Genomic DNA, 23200 nt, shown 5'->3' on the forward strand with positions numbered 1-23200 from the left:
GTATACAGTGTCAGTACTTTCTTTATTAAAGATTTACCATGGACACTTACGACGCCGCATTTTGGTCCGATCCTTCTCGCCTCTCCTCTTCATTTTGACCGTGACATGTATACTGTACATAGATGTATTGGTCATGGAAATGTGGTTAAAAGTCATTTTGGAACATATAAGTGTCTTATATCGGTTAAAAGCTTAAATTCTTGTTAATCTAACTGCACTGTCCAATTTACAATAGGCTTTACAGCGACATTATAGCGAAAGCATGCTGTGCGATTGTTTGAGGACGGTGCCCCACATCAAAATATTTTTCCACCGGCACAAGTTTCATAAATTCACAAATAGCGATAAAAAATTAAATTACTGTTTGAAAATCTTCCTCTGATTTGTCATCCAAAGGGCCCCAGCTATAACATGTAGTGTCGTTCTGTTAGTTAAAATCCTTCTTTGCATCCCAAAAATTCAGTTTAGTTGGAGCCATCAATTTGAGTAATCCACTCGTTCAACATGCCCAGATAGGAATCTGAAAGTCTTCCCCTAAACATTGTTTCATCAAGTCAAAATACGTTTCTATTTAATCCTCAGATACTCTAAAATGTCATTAAACTATAATATTTCATACGAAAATAAGTATGTTCAATAGGAAAACGATATTAGAAAGTGCGTGTCCTCTTCCTCGCTCGCGCATCCACAAATTTCCAAGTCTGTGTCCCTGGACTAAAACTCATTATTCTTCCTCATTTTGGAAGAAACAAACCTTGAACATTGAGTGCTGACACCCAGTGGAAGCTATAGGAATTTCATCCTGAGAGCTAGATTTCAGAATGACTCGATACTTTCCATTGTAAGAGCATGGGCTCTGAATTTCTTTGGATTTCCTCCAACCATATCTATTGTGTTACAGTCTTCTACATTATTTTAAGATTTCTCCAAACATCAAAGTGTCTTCTTTCCAAAGGTATCAATTATATGCATATCCTGGCTTCAGGGCCTGAGCAACAGGCAGTTTACTTTGGGCACATCAGTCAGGCGGAAATTGAGAAAAAAAAGACCCTAGCCCTAACAAGAAAGGAGCTTGTGTCTTTTTAAGCTTGTGATTGACAGTTAAAAACATCAAGAAAGCTAGATTCCCTTAGCTACAGGATATGGTAAAGTTAACTAGCTAGCAGCTCGTACACAGTGGCCTCAATGTATTCACTTACATTAATAAGTTATCCAACTGCCTCTGTTTTGTTTGGTACTTAAAAAACGAAATACTCTGCAATCATGTGTTTTCTTGGCTCTCTATTTCAGCCAATGGAAAACCTAATTATTGTGAATAAAAGAGTGCAAGGGTGAGGAGAAGTGAAGCTTGACTAGAGCAAGGGTGATAACTGACCAAGGCAGGGGTGAGGGTTGAGGAGGAGGGGTGACATTTGACTAGTGTAGGGTTGATACTTGACTAGGGGAGGGTGAGGATGGAGGAGGAGGTGTGACACTTGAGTACTTCAGGGTTAATACTTGACTTGGGTTGACTTGTGCAGGAAAGAGCTGTAACGAGGGGTTCCGAAAGTGGATTCTCAATCCTTGTAACCTATGGTGATTTCAAATATTAGCGAAATTACTGTGCAGCATAGACATTCTATTTTCTACTGAGACAGTAAAACAATTCATATATTATTGTAGTGCCCATCGGTAATGGACGTTTCACATCTGTGTTGAGAAAGAACAATAAAACCTCCACTAACCATAATCCTCGCGGTCTGTATTGTCCAATCACACATGATGTGCCATCACTTGTTCGCTAAAAGTTCACTTGACTTGTATCTGCTCTGTGATTGGATGATACTGCTGCTATCGAGTGCCATCATGTGATCGCTAACAGATCATTGACTTGTATCTGCTCTCTAATTTGATGATACAGACTGCAATGTTGTATGGAATGAGTAGGTTGTTTGACCCCTAACTCTGGTATGTACACAGCGTTGTACCCTTGGCTTCTTTTCTTCATAGGGATCTTAGTTTTTTAAAAGGGATTTCTAATGTTTTAAATTAATGGTTCACCCCAGACATTTGTTTTGCTATGGAATATTTACACCACGATAACCAGAATGTTGTTGAAATGTCTATACTAAATTGTCAGTTCTTGAAACCATAACTGCGGAAAGAGGGTGCGGCCCATTACATCCCGATTGATACTTGACTAGGGAAGAGTTGAGATCTGAGGAGGAGGAATGAGGAAGTTCCTCATACATATTCTGTATCATCATTGCCACTGCATCTTTGCCCATACCTGGATTATAGTAGGCTACACAGTGGATACACTTTTTGACAGGCATGAATGAGGCTCAACAATGTCAGCTGCCAAACGGGTCCCGCAAGTTTGAACCACCTACCCTTTAAATGGGTTAGAACCACACTGGTTGGCCAAAATTCACGTCTCATTCTTTCCATCATATAAAACACATCTGCCCAAGAGTAGTTCATCTTCAGTTTTCAGAAAGCGAGGAAGAGAAGGTATTTGTGCATCATTTCTCATCTGAGCAGGATACAATCCGCAGGTCCTAGCTGACAACGTCTCGGATAAAGGACCATTTATTCTCAGGTAATATGCAGCTGTAGTGAATTTGACGGCCATGATTGCTTGATCAAATTTCACAGCAATTTTTCTTCATATTTCAAGACCTTGTAGGCTTACCTATGCAATTGAAAGCTGGCACATCTGCATCAATTGTTATTAACGGGACAACTTCCAAAGACAATACAGCCAATTAATTCTGAAGTTGTTTAGAACTGTTTTGGTGGCAATTAAAGGCGTGGTGCGTCTATAGGGAAAACCCATGGATGTACAACTGCTGAGTGATTGCTTAACAGGTTATGTGTATAGCGGTGCACACAGTTGTTGATGTAGCCTAGGTGTTGATGTAGCCATTGTTTGTCAAACCGCTCCTCGGGGACACCTGAACTGGTTTAATGATTAATTGACAAATTAAATCAAGCATTAAATTATCTGGTGTACATTCCTGCGGTCAGCATGCCAATAAGTTTCCTCAAAACTTGAGACATCTAAGACATTGTGTTGTGTGACAAAACTGCACATTTTAGAGCGGCCTTTTACAGTCCACAGCACAAGGTGCACCTGTGTAATGATCACCTGTCAGGTGGATGGATTATCTTGGCAAAGGAGAAATGCTCACCTACAGGGATGTGCAAAACATTTGAGTGAAATAAGCTTTTTGTGCATATGGAACATTTCTGGGATCAACACATGAAACATGGTACCAACACATTACATGTTGCATTCATATTTTTGTTCAGTGTAGTATGGAAATAGTCATTTAAACACCTTACTCTGCTTATCTTAATCGGCATCAGGTTAAAATTGAAGTAAGCATACGCTGAATAAAACGCCTGGTTTCCTGAGCAATCTTTTGAATTATTAGGACATGTAAACAGCCTAATTGGGCAGCGGTTAATTTGATCAGCGCATGTGCTAGCACCAATAGAGCAAGCCTCGTTCTTCCAGCCGAGATCTTTTTAACATGTAAATACGGATAGCCAAGCCTGCTTTGCCTTCATGTTGGTGCTAGCAAGCTATCAAGCAGGCTAGGTAGTGCTATGTATCAACATCCAATCTAGTAGGGGCTGGAAACTATTGTGAGCTTCCATTATTTTGAGCCACCGTTCCCTCAACAGCCTCCGGTGCATCATAGAAGTAGTTTTAACATAAACACTTTATATTTCCGAACTCAGAATCAAAAAGGCTTCACAAAAATAACATGGTCACTGTGATAGAAAGTCTATTTTGATTGTCGATTTTCTGCATTCATCAAATGTCCCATCAGGTAGCCTGATTTCTGATTTCCATGTACGCTGGAATTTTTGGGAAATCTTCTTCTTTCAAAGCATATAAGCATTTTAAACAAAATGTTATATTAATCTGACTTTCCACTGTAATTGTATTATTGTGTGCATTCAACCGTGCTCACTTCAAATAATGTCAGACTTGAGCATCTTCACAGAATGCATATCTCTACCTTAAATTATCTGAATAACCTCCATAAGTATATGAATGACTCAATATGAATGATTGTCCTAAACCACTAAATGGTAGCCATTCTAATGTTACGATGGGGCTGCCAAACATGCTACCCTGAAAAGAAATGTCATTTATCCTACTGCAAAGACTAGAAGTGCTACTTTGATTGACGTTGTCATTGACAAAGGATTCTGTATTTTATTGACTTTATTATGCATGTGAAATATTCTACTCTGAAAGTGTACAGGCTTTGAAAAATGATAAAGACCTGATCCTCCACATTGATACCAATGACTTATATATAGACTAGATGATTGATAGGGAGGGCTGTGTTGGAGCCACTGGGCCTCCATCTTGGCACTCCATCACCGTTGTAGAAAATATTTTGGAAGCTTTAGAAATGCATTTATGAATGTCTACATTCGTTTTTGGCATGTTTATTATATTACAGACACCTTAATGCATACTTTTAAATGACATTTTATATATCTATATAAAACTGCAAAACAACGTCCTCTCACTATCAACTGTGTAAATTTTCAGCAAACTTAACATGTGTAAATATTTGTATGAACATAACATTCAACAACTGAGACATAAACTGAACAAGTTCCACAGACATGTGACTAACAGAATTGAAATTATTTCTGTTAGTGTGGCCACCAGCTTCATTAAGTTCTGCAGTGCATGTCCTCCTCATGGACTGAACCAGATTTGCTAGTTCTTGCTGTGTGACGTTACCCCACTCTTCCACTAAGGCACCTGCAAGTTCCCAGACATTTTTGGGTGGAATGGCCCAAGCCCTCACCCTCCGATCCAACAGGTTCCAGACGTGCTCAATGGGATCGAGGTTCCGTGCTCTTCGCTGGCCATGGCAGAACACTGAACACATTCCTGTTTTGCAGGAAATCACGCACAGAATGAGCAGTATGGCTGGTGGCATTGTCATGCTGGAGGGTCATGTCAGGATGAGCCTGCAGGAAGGGTACCACATGAGGGAGGAGGATGTCTTCCCTGTAACGCACAGCGTTAAGATTGCCTGCAATGACAACAAGCTGAGTCCGATGATTCTGTGACACACCGCCCCAGACCATGACGGACCCTCCACCTCCAAATCGATCCCACTCCAGAGTACAGGCCTCAGTGTAACGCTCAGTCCTTCAATGATAAATGCGAATCTGACCATCACCCCTGGTGAGACAAAACCGCGACCCGGCACTTTTTGCCAGTTCCGTCTTGTCCAGCGACGGTGGGTTTGTGCCCATAGGTGACGTTGTTACCGGTGATGTCTGGCGAGGACCTGCCTTACAACAGGCCTACAAGCCCTCAGTCCAGCCTCTCTCAGCCTATTGCGGACAGTCTGAGCACTGATGGAGGGATTGTGGGTTCCTGGTGTAACTTGTGCAGTTGTTGTTGACATCCTGTACTTGTCCCGCAGGTGTGATGTTCTGATGGACCGATCCTATGCAGGTGTTGTTACACGTGGTCTGCCACTGTGAGGATGATCAGATGTCCATCCTGTCTCCCTGTAGTGCTTTCTTAGGCTTCTCAGTACAGACATTGTAACTTTTTGCCCTGGTCACATCTGGAGTCCTCATGCCTCCTTGCAGCATGTCTAAGGCACGTTCATGCAGATGAGCAGGGACCCTGGGCATCTTTCTTTTGTTTTTTTTCAGAGTCAGTAGACAGGCCTCTTTGGGTCCTAAGTTTTCATAACTGTGATCTTAATTGCTTGCCATCTGTAAGCTGTTAGTGTCTTAACGACCGTTCCACATGTGCTTGTTCATTAATTGTTTATGGTTCATTGAACAATCATGGGAAACAGTGTTGAAACCCTTAACAATGAAGATCTGTGAAGTTCTTTGGATTTTTACGAATAATCTTTGAAAGAAAGGCTCCTGAAACAGGGGCGTTTCTTTTTTTGCTGAGTTTATTTAAACATTATCTTAAAGTATAATTTTTTTGAGATTTCTAATATTCTAATGTTACACTACGAAAATACTTAAATACATGTAATTTTGTCCTCTAAACATTTAATTGAAATACAGAAGAAACCCATTAATTCCTATGAGGAATTGCTCCTATGGGGAGTGGCAATATTATGGTCGAACGGTGGCTTCAAAGCCTCTCAATGGCCAATACATAGCAATTAGCAATCAAGGGTTTATATGCATCATTGATTGATACCTGTTCTGAAAATTGCACTGTCTGGATAAAAGGTTATTGAAGGATAATGAAGGATCCAACATCAAAAGGCTCCAAATGTTTGAAGTTCTATTGTGAAATTGAAAACGATCTGAGGATAAAGAGGGACACAATAATGAGTTCTATTGTGGCTAAATACACAACGTGTTCTTTGGAGGAGGTGGTGTTTTATTGTCTTTAAAGATATAACAACTTGGGCTGCATTTCTAAAGGCAAATTTTGTGAGCAGTAAATCTTATTTTTCTGTAAGAATGTCAATTTACTTCCTGATAGACTGGGAGCATTAGAGACACAATTTATAAAATAACATGTCATTCAGCAGCACAATGTGTACTAGCCAGCAAGTTTGTTAATATGGGGGCTTATTCTAGTACAGAAAAGGATGATGCTCATCACCTTAGCAGGAAGTAGTTTCATATTTCATTTGTATAAAGCCTGCCTCAAATAGCCTGCCAGGTTTGTCACAGCTAGTGACTTGACAGTTTTCTGCTCCGAAGTAAAGAAACAGACACCTCAAACAGACACCTACACTAATGAGGTCATGTTGTTGAAGGAAGTTCTCAACTTGTTCTTTAACTTTTTACTTCAGTTGTACATTCCAGATTCAGGAATGTCACGAACATCATGCAATGTGGAACATTTCATATTCAAATCAAATCAAATCAAATCAAATCAAATCAAATTCAGCAGAAGCTTTGAGATTTAAAGCTGAAGTCAAGTCCAAAATTATTCTCATCCTTGATACAGATTAGCAAAAAAGACTGTCTAAAATAAATAATTAAAATACTGAGTTATATGGCATGCTCAATAATTTTTTTACAATTATTTTGGCCGGGACGATACCAGTATCTTTTTAGAAGCCTATTGTGGCAAGGAAACAAAACAGGAAGTGTATGTAACTTCTTTAGCAACCAGCCCTAATGTTGAAAAAAAATCATTATGTTGTCATTCATTTATTTATTTTCCAAACTATAGCACACAATATTTTACATTCAGAAGGTTTTTGAAGGACCAAATAATTTTTTACGCCTCGTGTTTTCATTTTTACCATGACATCGTCACAGCCCTAAAAGGTGTACTATTTTATACTAGTACAATTGCTCAGAGACAGACAAAAAACAACAACAAAAGGTCAAAAGCACAGACAAAGGATATCAAGGGTCTGGAAAGAGTCTGTGGGAGGAATGGTCCCCAAAGGGAGGGTGCTGGAGTATTAAAAACAGGGGGCACCTGTTTAGTGGTAGTATTAGTATACAATTATATAATTTCAAATTTTGTAGAGCATGCAATATAGCTCAGTATTTTTTCGCTCATCTTTATCAGTGGTGCCAATAGTTTTGGACCTGACTGTATCTATCAAGGTTTAAAGATGATAGGTTGATAGCACAGGCAAGACAGGCAATAGTTGATGCATAGTTGATTTGCTTTGATATCAAATTAACCATCTTGTCAAGAGAGAGAGTGTGAGAGATAGTGGCATTATCACTCATCCTCTCCAAGACTGGTTCTGTCAGCTTTGTTCGATTGCCGCACATTTCCCCCCCAACAGGTTTTTATGTGTGGCTATAAATGGTTCTCATCTTTCAGCAGCACTGGGTGTTTGAAATTCCAGATATAGATGACAGGGGCAGATGAACTAGAAATGCAAAGTAGGCCGATGTTGAGCTGAGATGAAACAGTAATGGTTTTGATCCATCTCTCTCATCTGTTTTAGAGTCTACCAAATATAGGAGTTGTAACAGCCTTCAGAACACTCACTAAGATAGGATCTACAAAGATTTCACAGTAACATAGAATGGGAATGTGCAGGTTTGGATGTTATGTTTTGAAGTTCTGATCTGGATAAACTCATCGCTGTGTGTGTACATTACAGTATGTAATGTCAGTGAAATACCAACCTATGATTTGTGAAATGATGTAAGTAGGAATTCTGTTGGAATTCTGAGCTCTCACCCTTAGCTGTTGAGTCCCGGTTGTAAGCCTTAAAGTCACATATTTTTGGCATATCCTTTTAAGATTACTAGGATTTACACCTTTGGAACTAGCCTCTACACCTTTATAGGTTGGGTCGGGGCAACTGAAACAACGCTGTTGTTGAAGCAGTTTTTTTTTTACTAATCAGTCTTTTGAAATATCAGATCAACTCCGAAAAAGATCTGATGTGATTGGTCAAAGCCTGTCTAAACACAGCCCTTGTAATCGAGATGGGGCCATCGTGGCTTTGGTCAAAATCACTACATTTTGGGTACATCCAGTCACGACTTCTATAGATTGACAATGTTGTCAAAAAACAAAGCCACACACGTTGATTACTGCTAACCTCAGCCACACCTATTTTTTCTTATCGATTTTAGGACAATACACTAATATACACTGAAAGCAGTGGAGGCTGGTGACTTTGAGGAGGATGGTAGACCCACAAAGTGCGTTTTAAAAATCATCAAAGACATTTAACAAAGACATTTATAGCACAATATTTCGAGGAAGGGGAATGAGAGGGCTACTTACACAGTGTTGAAAAGGGATCACAACAGTCATTGAATGAGGGTGTGTGGCATGAGTTGAGATGTTCAGAGGCTTGCCTAGAGTGCAGGACAGGATTTTACTGGGAAGACAAAAAAACTAACACATTCACTACACAGTTAGACAAAAGAGCTAAGAATGAGTTAGTCTAACTAAGCAAGGAATTAAATATTTGATGTGTAATAATGTGATTATGTATGTGATTAACTCTAAAAACAGTAATGAGAGATACCTGATAGAGGTACTCATGGTGTTTGGAAGGGAAACATTCAATGTGCCAGTGGATGAGCGGGCACCTGAGACGTTGTGGCTTCAGTTCATGTCAGGAGAAAGTTGACAATGGCAGTGGAGTGGAGTAGTCATCACCTCTTAATCAGGAAACATGAGGGGACTTAGCTGTAAATACAAATAGCAGATACATTCCATTACAGCTGCGCCATCGTACGAGTTTCTCTATGAAGTTAAACGCAGACATCTCAAAATTCATAAAGTCAAACATAGCCTTGACACATCATTAGTAGCCCAAGAAACGTTCCTGAATAAAGCCCTGATCATCCAAATACCTGACTATAACTGACAACTGCAGACTGGTGGCACCATAGGTCCCAGAGCGGTGGGGCAATTTTTTCCCTTAGCACCTGGCGTTTTTCCTTATATGTTAACCTAACTAGGAAAACCCTGGACCCTATAAGGTATGACAGTGATTAATCAGTTGTAAAAAGGTTTTATATGGGCTATGATCACACCAATTTTTCCTAATCAAGTCACATGGTTTTAAAAAACTCCTGAAAAAAACTGTCAAACTGCAGCTACCTTATATTGTTCATTCACAGATTGACACCAAACAGATATAATATTTGAATTAAACAATAATTTAAACCTTCTTTACATTTGTATACAATCACAATTAGCTCTATATTTATTATGTCAGGGAATTATTTGGAACAGATTTCCAAAAGAAAAATCTACTTGAGCTGATTCTCTGGTGTTTTTACAGTCTTTTATTGCCAACAATAATTACAAAAATGTTTTTTTAACAGAAAACTTAGTTGGACCCCAAAAAATCACTGGTGGCCCACAGACCACCAGTTGGGGAACCCTGGTCTATATCATAAGTAGTTCAATATGGGTTCATGTGAGCTGTAATGGGCTTAATTAAATATTTGATGTGCATGGATTGATGTTGTATACCTCTACAGGGACATGGCAGATATGGAGCCTCTGATCATTCTCCTTCTGCTAGCAGGTAAAACACTTGGTGTGTGTGTTTTGTGTGTATGTGTGGGTAGTTATATGTGTGTGTGTGTATCTGTCTGTGTGTTTGTGTGTGTGTGTGTGTATCTGTGTGTGTTTTGTGTGTGTGGGGGGGGGTGGTTGTGTGTGGGTGTGTTCCTCGGGTTAACCTGACAGGTTCCTCAGGGGTTGCACAGCCAACCTTTACCACTATAGTTGGAAATAATAATTATGACTTTATTAACCTACTTGGTGTTTCTTGTACAGTGTATGGATATATTGGACTGGAATGTATAGGCTTGTCTTACATTTTTATAAATTGTTTTCTAACAGGACTAGCAGGGAAGACATCAGTGACATACACAACAGCAATGGGTAATGTACCTTCACATGAATCAACATTCCAACGACTTCAACACAATCCATTGAATCAAACCCCAATTGGGAAACAGATTCAATGGTAATTGAGACCACACAAGATGCAGTCAAAATCACTGCCTCATAACATTTAGAATGGCAATCTGGAGTTATCAACACAGCTACTGAACAATGCCACAAACAGATGCTACCAAGTGGTTAGGGTAAGCATTGAAAACAAAACCACAGAAGAAACATGCCTTCATTCAATTCATTATCACTTGCCGGTAGTGTGATGTCAGGCTGAATATGACTATTTTGCCACCAGATACCAGCAGTACTTAAACACTTCGAGAAGACAATTGTCTTAACTTTGCATGCAAAACCCCTGGTTTACTTTCTGTCTGACATTACAATACCTTTACATTTACATGGTAGTTACATAGGCAGTGTAATGTAGTTACATTATAGGTATTTGTAACTGGTAAACCTGTTCGTAAGCAGTAACTAGTTTTATTTATTTATTTTTTATTTCACCTTTACTTAATCAGGTAGGCAAGTTGAGAACAAGTTCTCATTTACAATTGCGACCTGGCCAAGATAAAGCAAAGCAGTTCAACTCATACAACGACACAGAGTTACACATGGAGTAAAACAAACATACAGTCAATAATACAGTATAAACAAGTCTATATATGATGTGAGCAAATGAGGTGAGATAAGGGAGGTAAAGGCAAAAAAAGGCCATGGTGGCAAAGTAAATACAATATAGCAAGTAAAACACTGGAATGGTAGATTTGCAGTGGAAGAATGTGCAAAGTAGAAATAAAAATAATGGGGTGCAAAGGAGCAAAATAAATAAATAAAATAAATACAGTAGGGAAAGAGGTAGTTGTTTGGGCTAAATTATAGGTGGGCTATGTACAGGTGCAGTAATCTGTGAGCTGCTCTGACATTTGGTGCTTAAAGCTAGTGAGGGAGATAAGTGTTTCCAATTTCAGAGATTTTTGTAGTTCGTTCCAGTCATTGGCAGCAGAGAACTGGAAGGAGAGGCGGCCAAAGAAAGAATTGGTTTTGGGGGTGACTAGAGAGATATACCTGCTGGAGCGTGTGCTACAGGTGGGAGATGCTATGGTGACCAGCGAGCTGAGATAAGGGGGGACTTTACCTAGCAGGGAATTGTAGATAACATGGAGCCAGTGGGTTTGGCGACGAGTATGAAGCGAGGGCCATCCAACGAGAGCGTACAGGTCGCAATGGTGGGTAGTATATGGGGCTTTGGTGACAAAATGGATTGCACTGTGATAGACTGCATCCAATTTGTTGAGTAGGGTATTGGAGGCTATTTTGTAAATGACATCGCCAAAGTCGAGGATTGGTAGGATGGTCAGTTTTACAAGGGTATGTTTGGCAGCATGAGTGAAGGATGCTTTGTTTGCGAAATAGGAAGCCAATTCTAGATTTAACTTTGGATTGGAGATGTTTGATGTGGGTCTGGAAGGAGAGTTTACAGTCTAACCAGACACCTAGGTATTTGTAGTTGTCCACGTATTCTAAGGCAGAGCCGTCCAGAGTAGTGATGGTGGACAGGCGGGCAGGTGCAGGCAGCGATCGGTTGAAGAGCATGCATTTAGTTTTACTTGTATTTAAGAGCAATTGGAGGCCACGGAAGGAGAGTTGTATGGCATTGAAGCTTGCCTGGAGGGTTGTTAACACAGTGTCCAAAGAAGGGCCAGAAGTATACAGAATGGTGTTGTCTGCGTAGAGGTGGATCAGAGACTCACCAGCAGCAAGAGCGACATCATTGATGTATACAGAGAAGAGAGTCGGTCCAAGAATTGAACCCTGTGGCACCCCCATAGAGACTGCCAGAGGTCCGGACAGCAGACCCTCCGATTTGACACACTGAACTTTATCAGAGAAGTAGTTGGTGAACCAAGCGAGGCAATCATTTGAGAAACCAAGGCTGTCGAGTCTGCTGATGAGGATGTGGTGATTGACAGAGTCGAAAGCCTTGGCCAGATCAATGAATACGGCTGCACAGTAATGTTTCTTATCGATGGCGGTTAAGATATCATTTAGGACCTTGAGCGTGGCTGAGGTGCACCCATGACCAGCTCTGAAACCAGATTGCATATCAGAGAAGGTATGATGAGATTCGAAATGGTCGGTAATCTGTTTGTTGACTTGGCTTTCGAAGACCTTAGAAAGGCAGGGTAGGATAGATATAGGTCTGTAGCAGTTTGGGTCAAGAGTGTCCCCCCCTTTGAAGAGGGGGATGACCGCAGCTGCTTTCCAAACTTTGGGAATCTCAGACGACACGAAAGAGAGGTTGAACAGGCTAGTAATAGGGGTGGCAACAATTTCGGCAGATCATTTTAGAAAGAAAGGGTCCAGATTGTCTAGCCCGGCTGATTTGTAGGGGTCCAGATGTTGCAGCTCTTTCAGAACATCAGCTGACTGGATTTGGGAGAAGGAGAAATGGGGAAGGCTTGGGCGAGTTGCTGTGGGGGGTGCAGTGCTGTTGACCGGGGTAGGAGTAGCCAGGTAGAAAGCATGGCCAGCCATAGAAAAATGCTTATTGATATTCTCAATTATGGTGGATTTATCAGTGGTGACAGTGTTTCCTATCTTCAGTGCAGTGGGCAGCTGGGAGGTGTTCTTATTCTCCATGGACTTTACAGTGTCCCAGAACTTTTTTGAGTTAGTGTTGCAGGAAGCAAATTTCTGCTTGAAAAAGCTAGCCTTGGCTAGTGCTGCAAAGGGAGAGAATATTCCCCGTTAGTTTGGTAATTTACCAGTAATTTACTGGGTATTTTGGAAAGTTTCAGGAATTTTTTGATAAGCTGTCAGATATACAATAAATAATACAATAAGATGTTTTTAATTTAGCAAAACAGACATGAATAAATCACTAAGTGCTGTTAACTATTAAGGTTTCACACAAACAGTAGATATCCTACCCACATACATACACACAAACAGTAGGTGAGTTTTATCCTTCTCCATAGTTCTCACCACTGTGTATTACTACCCAGCCCGACAGTTCTATTAGGGATTAGGGAAACCTTGAGAAGTACTCCCTGTCCTATCATAAGTTTCTCAGAGTTCTAGCCAGGTCGGTTCAAACACAGCTTAATTGTTCTCTGTATTTTCTTAGGCACACACATACACACACATTTCTCTTCCTCCCAATCCAACCTAGTTAGACTTATGTTTAATACTATAATTATTCCTTATACATGCTCCATCAACTATAATCCCTAATGGTTAAGTTTCAGTGTAGAATGATTTAAACATTATCTTTAAACATATAAATTATTTTATCAGTTATTTATACAGTTTTTGACAAAAACTTACTGCCACTTTAGCATAAACATATGACTCCAACACAACTTCAAACATAACAACCCTATGATCAGATACCAACAACTTCAAACGTAACAACGCCCTAACCAGATACCAACACCAAACATCACATCACCAAAAGCAGACAACTTCAGTGGCTTTTCATTTGAAAACACAACCAGACACCAATGCTACTTCAGTGCCTCCAAAATTAAAATGCCATATCAAGATACCAATGCATTGGTTTCCAACCCAACCACACCAGCAGTGCTTAATTTGTAAATAGGGAGGTGCCGGAACATAAAGTGAGCTGAGAGGGGGGTGAACTGGGGGGCTCTGAATTACCGAAATGAATCTAAACATCTAAAACCCAAATACATTACAAAAAAGCATTGCATGCATTATCATTCCTTTTGTGTGCTGGCATAGAGCAAGCAGTAGAGTAGAGGCTCTTGCAGAAGTTGCACATATGGGAAAAAAAGTTTAATCCTTGGAACCAGCCTTTTTTATGTCTTGGCCTTTAATAAACACAATTCTTCACCATTTTAGATGACTGGAGACATTAGCATCATCTTTTTGAATACATCACAAATGATTGAAATGACAGGCAACTTTGACACTGACAAACTGATAATTTGAGATCAATGAAAATGACCATGTTTTGAATCTGTCAATGGCCTAGGAGTAGGAAAACACATATTGTACAATATTAAGATCAAATTATAGTCCTCATAAAGCTTTCCAGTTTCACTGACTCACCAAATGATGTGCAGCTCACTCACTTGCGATGACCAATGTGCTGGTGAAACAAAAGCCCATCTCTCTTGTTTTACTTTCTAAAAGATGGCCACCTCGCTTCGCGTTCCTAGGAAACTATGCAGTTTTTTGTTTTTTTACGTGTTATTTCTTACACTAGTACCCCAGGTCATCTTAGGTTTCATCACATACAGCCGAGAAGAACTACTGAATATAAGATCAGCGTCAACTCACCACCAGTACGACCAAGAATATGTTTTTCGCAATGCGGATCCTGTGTTCTGCCTTACAACCAGCGCCACGGGATGGTTCCCATGCAGCGACCCAAAAAAACGACTCAGAAAAAGAGGGAAACGAAGCGGTCTTCTGGTCAGACTCCGGAGACGGGCACATCGTGCACCACTCCCTAGCATTCTTCTTGCCAATGTCCAGTCTCTTGACAACAAGGTTGATGAAATCCGAGCAAGGGTAGCATTCCAGAGGGACATCAGAGACTGTAACGTTCTCTGTTTCACGGAAACGTGGCTCACTGGAGAGACGCAATCCGAAGCGGTGCAGCCAGCGGGTTTCTCCACGCATCTCGCGGACAGAAACGAACATCTTTCTGGTAAGAAGAGGGGCGGGGGCGTATGCCTTATGGCCAACGTGACCTGGTGTGATGAAAGAAACATACAGGAACTCAAATCCTTCTGTTCACCTGATTTAGAATTCCTCACAATCAAATGTAGACCGCATTATCTACCAAGAGAATTCTCTTCGATTATAATCACAGCCGTATATATCCCCCCCAAGCAGACACATCGATGGCTCTGAACGAACTTTATTTAACTCTCTGCAAACTGGAAACGATTTATCCGGAGGCTGCATTCATTGTAGCTGGGGATTTTAACAAGGCTAATCTGAAAACAAGACTCCCTAAATTTTATCAGCATATCGATTGCGCAACCAGGGGTGGAAAGACCCTGGATCATTGTTACTCTAACTTCCGCGACGCATATAAGGCCCTGCCCCGCCCCCCTTTCGGAAAAGCTGACCACGACTCCATTTTGTTGATCCCTGCCTACAGACAGAAACTAAAACAAGAAGCTCCCACGCTGAGGTCTGTCCAACGCTGGTCCGACCAAGCTGACTCCACACTCCAAGACTGCTTCCATCACGTGGACTGGGAGATGTTTCGTATTGCGTCAGCCAACAACATTGACGAATACGCTGATTCGGTGTGCGAGTTCATTAGAACGTGCGTTGAAGATGTCGTTCCCATAGCAATGATTAAAACATTCCCCAACCAGAAACCGTGGATTGATGGCAGCATTCGTGTGGAACTGAAGGCGCGAACCACTGCTTTTAATCAGGGCAAGGTGTCTGGTAACATGACTGAATACAAACAGTGCAGCTATTCCTCCGCAAGGCTATCAAACAAGCTAAGCGCCAGTACAGAGACAAAGTAGAATCTCAATTCAACGGCTCAGACACAAGAGGCATGTGGCAGGGTCTACAGTCAATCACGGACTACAGGAAGAAACCCAGCCCAGTCACGGACCAGGATGTCTTGCTCCCAGGCAGACTAAACAACTTTTTTGCCCGCTTTGAGGACAATACAGTGCCACTGACACGGCCTGCAACGAAAACATGCGGTCTCTCCTTCACTGCAGCCGAAGTGAGTAAGACATTTAAACGTGTTAACCCTCGCAAGGCTGCAGGCCCAGACGGCATCCCCAGCCGCGCCCTCAGAGCATGCGCAGACCAGCTGGCCGGTGTGTTTACGGACATATTCAACCAATCCCTATACCAGTCTGCTGTTCCCACATGCTTCAAGAGGGCCACCATTGTTCCTGTTCCCAAGAAAGCTAAGGTAACTGAGCTAAACGACTACCGCCCCGTAGCACTCACATCCGTCATCATGAAGTGCTTTGAGAGACTAGTCAAGGACCATATCACCTCCACCCTACCTGACACCCTTGACCCACTCCAATTTGCTTACCGCCCAAATAGGTCCACAGACGATGCAATCTCAACCACACTGCACACTGCCCTAACCCATCTGGACAAGAGGAATACCTATGTGAGAATGCTGTTCATCGACTACAGCTCGGCATTCAACACCATAGTACCCTCCAAGCTCGTCATCAAGCTCGAGACCCTGGGTCTCGACCCCGCCCTGTGCAACTGGGTACTGGACTTCCTGACGGGCCGACCCCAGGTGGTGAGGGTAGGCAACAACATCTCCTCCCCGCTGATCCTCAACACTGGGGCCCCACAAGGGTGCGTTCTGAGCCCTCTCCTGTACTCCCTGTTCACCCACGACTGCGTGGCCACGCACGCCTCCAACTCAATCATCAAGTTTGCGGACGACACAACAGTGGTAGTCTTGATTACCAACAACGACGAGACGGCCTACAGGGAGGAGGTGAGGGCCCTCGGAGTGTGGTGTCAGGAAAATAACCTCACACTCAACGTCAACAAAACTAAGGAGATGATTGTGGACTTCAGGAAACAGCAGAGGGAACACCCCCCCATCCACATCGATGGAACAGTAGTGGAGAGGGTAGCAAGTTTTAAGTTCCTCGGCATACACATCACATACAAACTGAATTGGTCCACTCACACAGACAGCATCGTGAGGAAGGCGCAGCAGCGCCTCTTCAACCTCAGGAGGCTGAAGAAATTCGGCTTGTCACCAAAAGCACTCACAAACTTCTACAGATGCACAATCGAGAGCATCCTGGCGGGCTGTATCACCGCCTGGTATGGCAACTGCACCGCCCTCAACCGTAAGGCTCTCCAGAGGGTAGTGAGGTCTGCACAACGCATCACCGGGGGCAAACTACCTGCCCTCCAGGACACCTACACCACCCGATGCTACAGGAAGGCCATAAAGATCATCAAGGACATCAACCACCCGAGCCACTGCCTGTTCACCCCGCTGTCATCCAGAAGGCGAGGTCAGTACAGGTGCATCAAAGCTGGGACCGAGGAGACTGAAAAACAGCTTCTATCTCAAGGCCATCAGACTGTTAAACAGCCACCACTAACATTGAGTGGCTACTGCCAACACACTGTCAATGCCACTGACTCTACTCCAGCCACTTTAATCATGGGAACTGATGGGAAATGATGTAAATATATCACTAGCCACTTTAAACAATGCTACCTTATATAATGTTACTTACCCTACATTATTCATCTCATATGCATACGTAGATACTGTACTCTATATCATCGACTGCATCCTTATGTAATACATGTATCACTGGCCACTTTAACTATGCCACTTGGTTTACATACTCATCTCATATGTATATACTGTACTCGATATCATCTACTGTATCTTGCCTATGCTGCTCTGTACCATCACTCGTTCATATATCCTTATGTACATATTCTTTATCCCCTTACACTGTGTATAAGACAGTAGTTTTTTTTTGGAATTGTTAGTTAGATTACTTGTTCGTTATTACTGCATTGTCGGAACTAGAAGCACAAGCATTTCGCTACACTCGCATTAACATCTGCTAACCATGTGTATGTGACAAATAAATTTGATTTGATTTGATTTTGATTTGAAGTTGATTACATATTTGGTAGCCTACAGACAGATTAGTCTTCTCATTTCAGCAGGAGCCATTTGCTTTCCAACCTGTGTTTTCCCGCCATTGTTTTTGAAATATTGTGAAAGGACTGTTTTGGCTTCATGCTGTTCACTGACATATTCACCACGTGTTCCCAACTTTAGCTAAATAAGCTCAATTATAGGTCTACTCCTGGTGTAGTATTCTGAATCATTTTTCTTTCTGGAGAGCAGTAATTCTATAACTATGGCAAATACATTTTTATTCATCAGGGGTGTTCAGCACTTTCAGCACCCTTCCAGCAGCTATGATTCTATGAGGAAATAAATGAAGTGCAATGCTGGACAGATGAGAGTTGCAGGCTCATGTCTATCAGAGGAAGGAGAGAGAGATCAGAGAAAGAGAGATCATGCTGGTTCTGTGAAAGATACACGTGCGCTTCTCTCTCACCACAGCAATGGCCACGTACTGGTATAGGCTAGAATGTTGGCCACGTATTGGTATAGGCTAGAATGTTGGCCACGTATTGGTATAGGCTAGAATGTTGGCCACATATTGGTATAGGCTAGAATGTTGGCCACGTATTGGTATCGGCTAGAATGTTTGCCACGTATTGGTATAGGCTAGAATGTTGGCCACGTATTGGTATAGGCTAGAATGTTGGCCACGTATTGGTATAGGCTAGAATGTTGGCCACATATTGGTATAGGCTAGAATGTTGGCCACGTATTGCTATAGGCTAGAATGTTGGCCACGTATTGGTATAGGCTAGAATGTTGGCCACGTATTGCTATAGGCTAGAATGTTGGCCACGTATTGGTATAGGCTAGAATGTTGGCCACGTTATTGGTATAGGCTAGAATGTTGGCCACGTATTGGTATAGGCTAGAATGTTGCGCAAACCATAAACCAGGGCCGTACCAAAACAAATACATTCTTAGAATATCAGGAACATTTTGAAATAACTTTTTCTTTTAGAGGGCAGGATATTTACAGAGGAGGCAACGTGAATTAACTCTGAATGCTTTCATTATAATTTTTACACTGCAGAGTGACACTTATTTTTCATGCCACAAGAGGTAGTGGATCGTGGCAAATGCATTCCAGAACTTAACAAAACAAAACTGGGAGGTGCCAGATCCTGTTCCAGCATGCTCAAATGAAGTACTGCACACCACCACAACCAGATGCCAACACAACTTCAGTGTCTTTAAATGTGACAACACCACAACCAATTAGCAACATCACTTTGGATCAATAATATGACAACACAACAGATATGAATACTACATTACCACTGAGTGTTACTGTTTCCCCACAACCACACACTATAACAACTTCATAACCTACTAATGTCACAATTACTTTGCAACCAGTCTTAAATACAACTTAAAATTCTCAAATGTGATAACAATTCCAACTAGAAGGCTGCATTCCCGCAGGATGCCTGCAGGTCCTGACAGAGATCATTGCATTTTGGTCAGACAGATTACTTTGTCCAGCAGATTGTTTGCTTTGTATACGTTAACACTCTCCTAGTTGGGCGTGCAAGTTAACGTGCGCCTAGTATGTGTGTTCTCATTGAAATAGAGTAGGCTTTCTACATGGATGGAGAATCAGGGGGCAGTTATCTTTCCAAGGAAATTAACTTACATATGATTAGACGGTAGTTTCCTAGTGTGTCTGCAGATACATATCGATAATGAAAAGAAGTCGATGGCGCTCAAACCAACTTGGGTGGTTTGAGGTTACTATGGCGAGAGAGCGTTGCACCTTTTCGTTTTCAATAAGTAACGGTTACCCATTTATTTGGCTCAGCCTGTAGAATGTACTCCTAAAACGTAGGTTATGTCCTACAGTATATGCAAAACGTAGCAAGTGTCGCTTTCATCATTCTTGCTGCTTCAGGTTCAGTAGCCATACGTGCGCGTCTCAGTTAAATAGAGTAGGCTGTAGCATGACAGGAGAAGCACAGGGCAGATATCTTTCCAAAGAAATGTACTTCCTAAATATGATTAGGCTATGGTATACTACATTGCCTAGAATTAGGCCTAAATATTGATGACCCATATTTCTCAGTCTGAAAATCTTCATACTCCTGAAAGTTAGGCTATAAAAAAATCTCAAGAGAAAATGCAAGTGTCTCCAACTCTGCTCTTTTCAAACTACATCGAGCATATTATCTGATATAGCCCATTAATACCGATAGCCTAATATAATGGACCACGTGAGAATCTCTGGTAATTTAACCCAAATCTTAAGTTATTTTTGAACATTTGATATTGCCAATTGGCAGGGGGCACAACTTGGGTTTTTAGTGATGATGAGTGATGATTTTTTGTAATCATGGTAGCACCCACATTAATGTAGAAGTGTTTAGAAACATATTCTATTTATTTACAATAAAAGTGACTCCAAAATGACACAATACATTATTTTCCATTAATTTCTATTGGGTCCAGAATTATCTGAAACACAACCATAACCCCCCACTTCATATCTACTGTATCAATAATATGTTCCACTTTCTTCCTTTTTTCTCTCCCACAACAACCACAACTGCTCCAACAACAACCACAGCTGCTCCCACAACAACCACAGCTGCTCCCACAACAATTACAGCTGATCCCACAACAACCACAGCTGCTCTCACAACAACCACAGCTGCTCTCACAACAACCACAGCTGCTCCCACAACAATTACAGCTGATCCCACAACAACCACAGCTGCTCTCACAACAACCACAGCTGATCCCACAACAACCACAGCTACTCCCACAACAACCACAACTGCTCCAACAACAACCACAGCTGCTCCCACAACAACCATAGATTCTCCCACAACAACCACAGCTGCTCCCACAACAATTACAGCTGATCCCACAACAACCACAGCTGCTCCAACAACAACCACAGAATCTACCACAACAACCACAGTCGCTACTTCAAAAACCATAGAAACTCCCACAGCAACCACAGCTGCTCTCACATCAACCACAGCAGCTCCCACAACAATCACAGCTGATCCCACAACAACCACAGCGGATCCCACAATAACCACAGCTACTCCCACAACAACCACAACTGCTCCAACAACAACCACAGAATCTACCACAACAACCACAGTCGCTACTTCAAAAACCATAGAAACTCCCACAGCAACCACAGCTGCCTTCACAACAACCACAGCTGCTCCCACAACAATCACAGCTGATCCCACAACAACCACAGCTACTCCCACAACAACCACAGCTGCTCCCACAACAACCACAGCTGCTCCCACAACAATTACAGCTGATCCCACAACAACCACAGCTACTCCCACAACAAACACAGCAGATCCCACAACAACCACAGCTACTCCCACAACAACCACAACTGCTCCAACAACAACCACAGAATCTACCACAACAACCACAGTCGCTACTTCAAAAACCATAGAAACTCCCACAGCAACCACAGCTGCTCTCCCAACAACCACAGCTGCTCCCACAACAAACACAGCGGATCCCACAACAACCACATCTACTCCCACAACAAACACAGCGGATCCCACAACAACCACAGCTACTCCCACAACAAACACAGCGGATCCCACAACAACCACAGCTGCTCCCACAACAACCACAACTGCTCCAACAACAACCACAGAATCTACCACAACAACCACAGTCACTACTTCAAAAACCATAGAAACTCCCACAACAACCACAGCTGCTCCCACAACAAACACAGCGGATTCCACAACAACCACGGCTACTCCCACAACAATCACAGCTGATCCCACAACAAACACAGCTAGTCCCACAACAAACACAGCTGATCCCACAACAACCACAGTTAGTCCCACAACAAACACAGCTGATCCCACAACAACCACAGCTACTCCCACAACAAACACAGCGGATCCCACAACAACCACAGCTACTCCCACAACAAACACAGCGGATCCCACAACAACCACAGCTACTCCCACAACAAACACAGCTGATCCCACAACAACCACAGCTACTCCCACAACAAACACAGCGGATCCCACAACAACCACAGCTGCTCCCACAACAACCACAGCTGCTCCCACAACAATTGCAGTTGATCCCACAACAACCACAGCTACTCCAACAACAAACACAGCGGATCCCACAATAACCACAGCTACTCCCACAACAACCACAACTGCTCCAACAACAACCACAGAATCTACCACAACAACCACAGTCGCTACTTCAAAAACCATAGAAACTCCCACAGCAACCACAGCTGCTCTCACAACAACCACAGCTGCTCCCACAACAATCACAGCTGATCCCACAACAACCACATCTACTCCCACAACAAACACAGCGGATCCCACAACAACCACAGCTACTCCCACAACAATCACAGCTGATCCCACAACAACCACAGCTACTCCCACAACAAACACAGCTGATCCCACAACAACCACAGCTACTCCCACAACAAACACAGCGGATCCCACAACAACCACAGCTACTCCCACAACAATCACAGATGATCCCACAACAACCACAGCTACTCCCACAACAACCACAGCGGATCCCACAACAACCACAGCTGCTCCCACAACAACCACAGCTGCTCCCACAACAACCACAGCTGCTCCCACAACAATTACAGCTGATCCCACAACAACCACAGCTACTCCCAAAACAAACACAGCAGATCCCACAACAACCACAGCTACTCCCACAACAAACACAGCAGATCCCACAACAACCACAGCTACTCCCACAACAACCACAACTGCTCCAACAACAACCACAGAATCTACCACAACAACCACAGTCGCTACTTCAAAAACCATAGAAACTCCCACAGCAACCACAGCTGCTCTCCCAACAACCACAGCTTCTCCCACAACAAACACAGCGGATCCCACAACAACCACAGCTACTCCCACAACAAACACAGCGGATCCCACAACAACCACAGCTACTCCCACAACAAACACAGCGGATCCCACAACAACCACAGCTGCTCCCACAACAACCACAACTGCTCCAACAACAACCACAGAATCTACCACAACAACCACAGTCACTACTTCAAAAACCATAGAAACTCCCACAACAACCACAGCTGCTCCCACAACAAACACAGCGGATTCCACAACAACCACGGCTACTCCCACAACAATCACAGCTGATCCCACAACAAACACAGCTAGTCCCAC

At 42.4% G+C, this 23200-nt stretch overlaps 1 long non-coding RNA gene across 1 annotated transcript; it reads left to right on the forward strand.

Moving 5' to 3' along the window:
* Window positions 1-2441: 2441 nt before the first annotated feature.
* Window positions 2442-20645, forward strand: LOC116376548 (uncharacterized). The gene is made up of 4 exons (XR_004211986.1): window positions 2442-2581; window positions 9943-9989; window positions 10310-10351; window positions 20587-20645. It is a non-coding gene; the product is annotated as an uncharacterized LOC116376548 (long non-coding RNA).
* The last annotated feature ends 2555 nt before the right edge of the window (window positions 20646-23200 follow it).

This window comes from Oncorhynchus kisutch, linkage group LG12 (assembly GCF_002021735.2).
Source record: "Oncorhynchus kisutch isolate 150728-3 linkage group LG12, Okis_V2, whole genome shotgun sequence".
Lineage (NCBI taxonomy): Eukaryota > Metazoa > Chordata > Actinopteri > Salmoniformes > Salmonidae > Oncorhynchus > Oncorhynchus kisutch.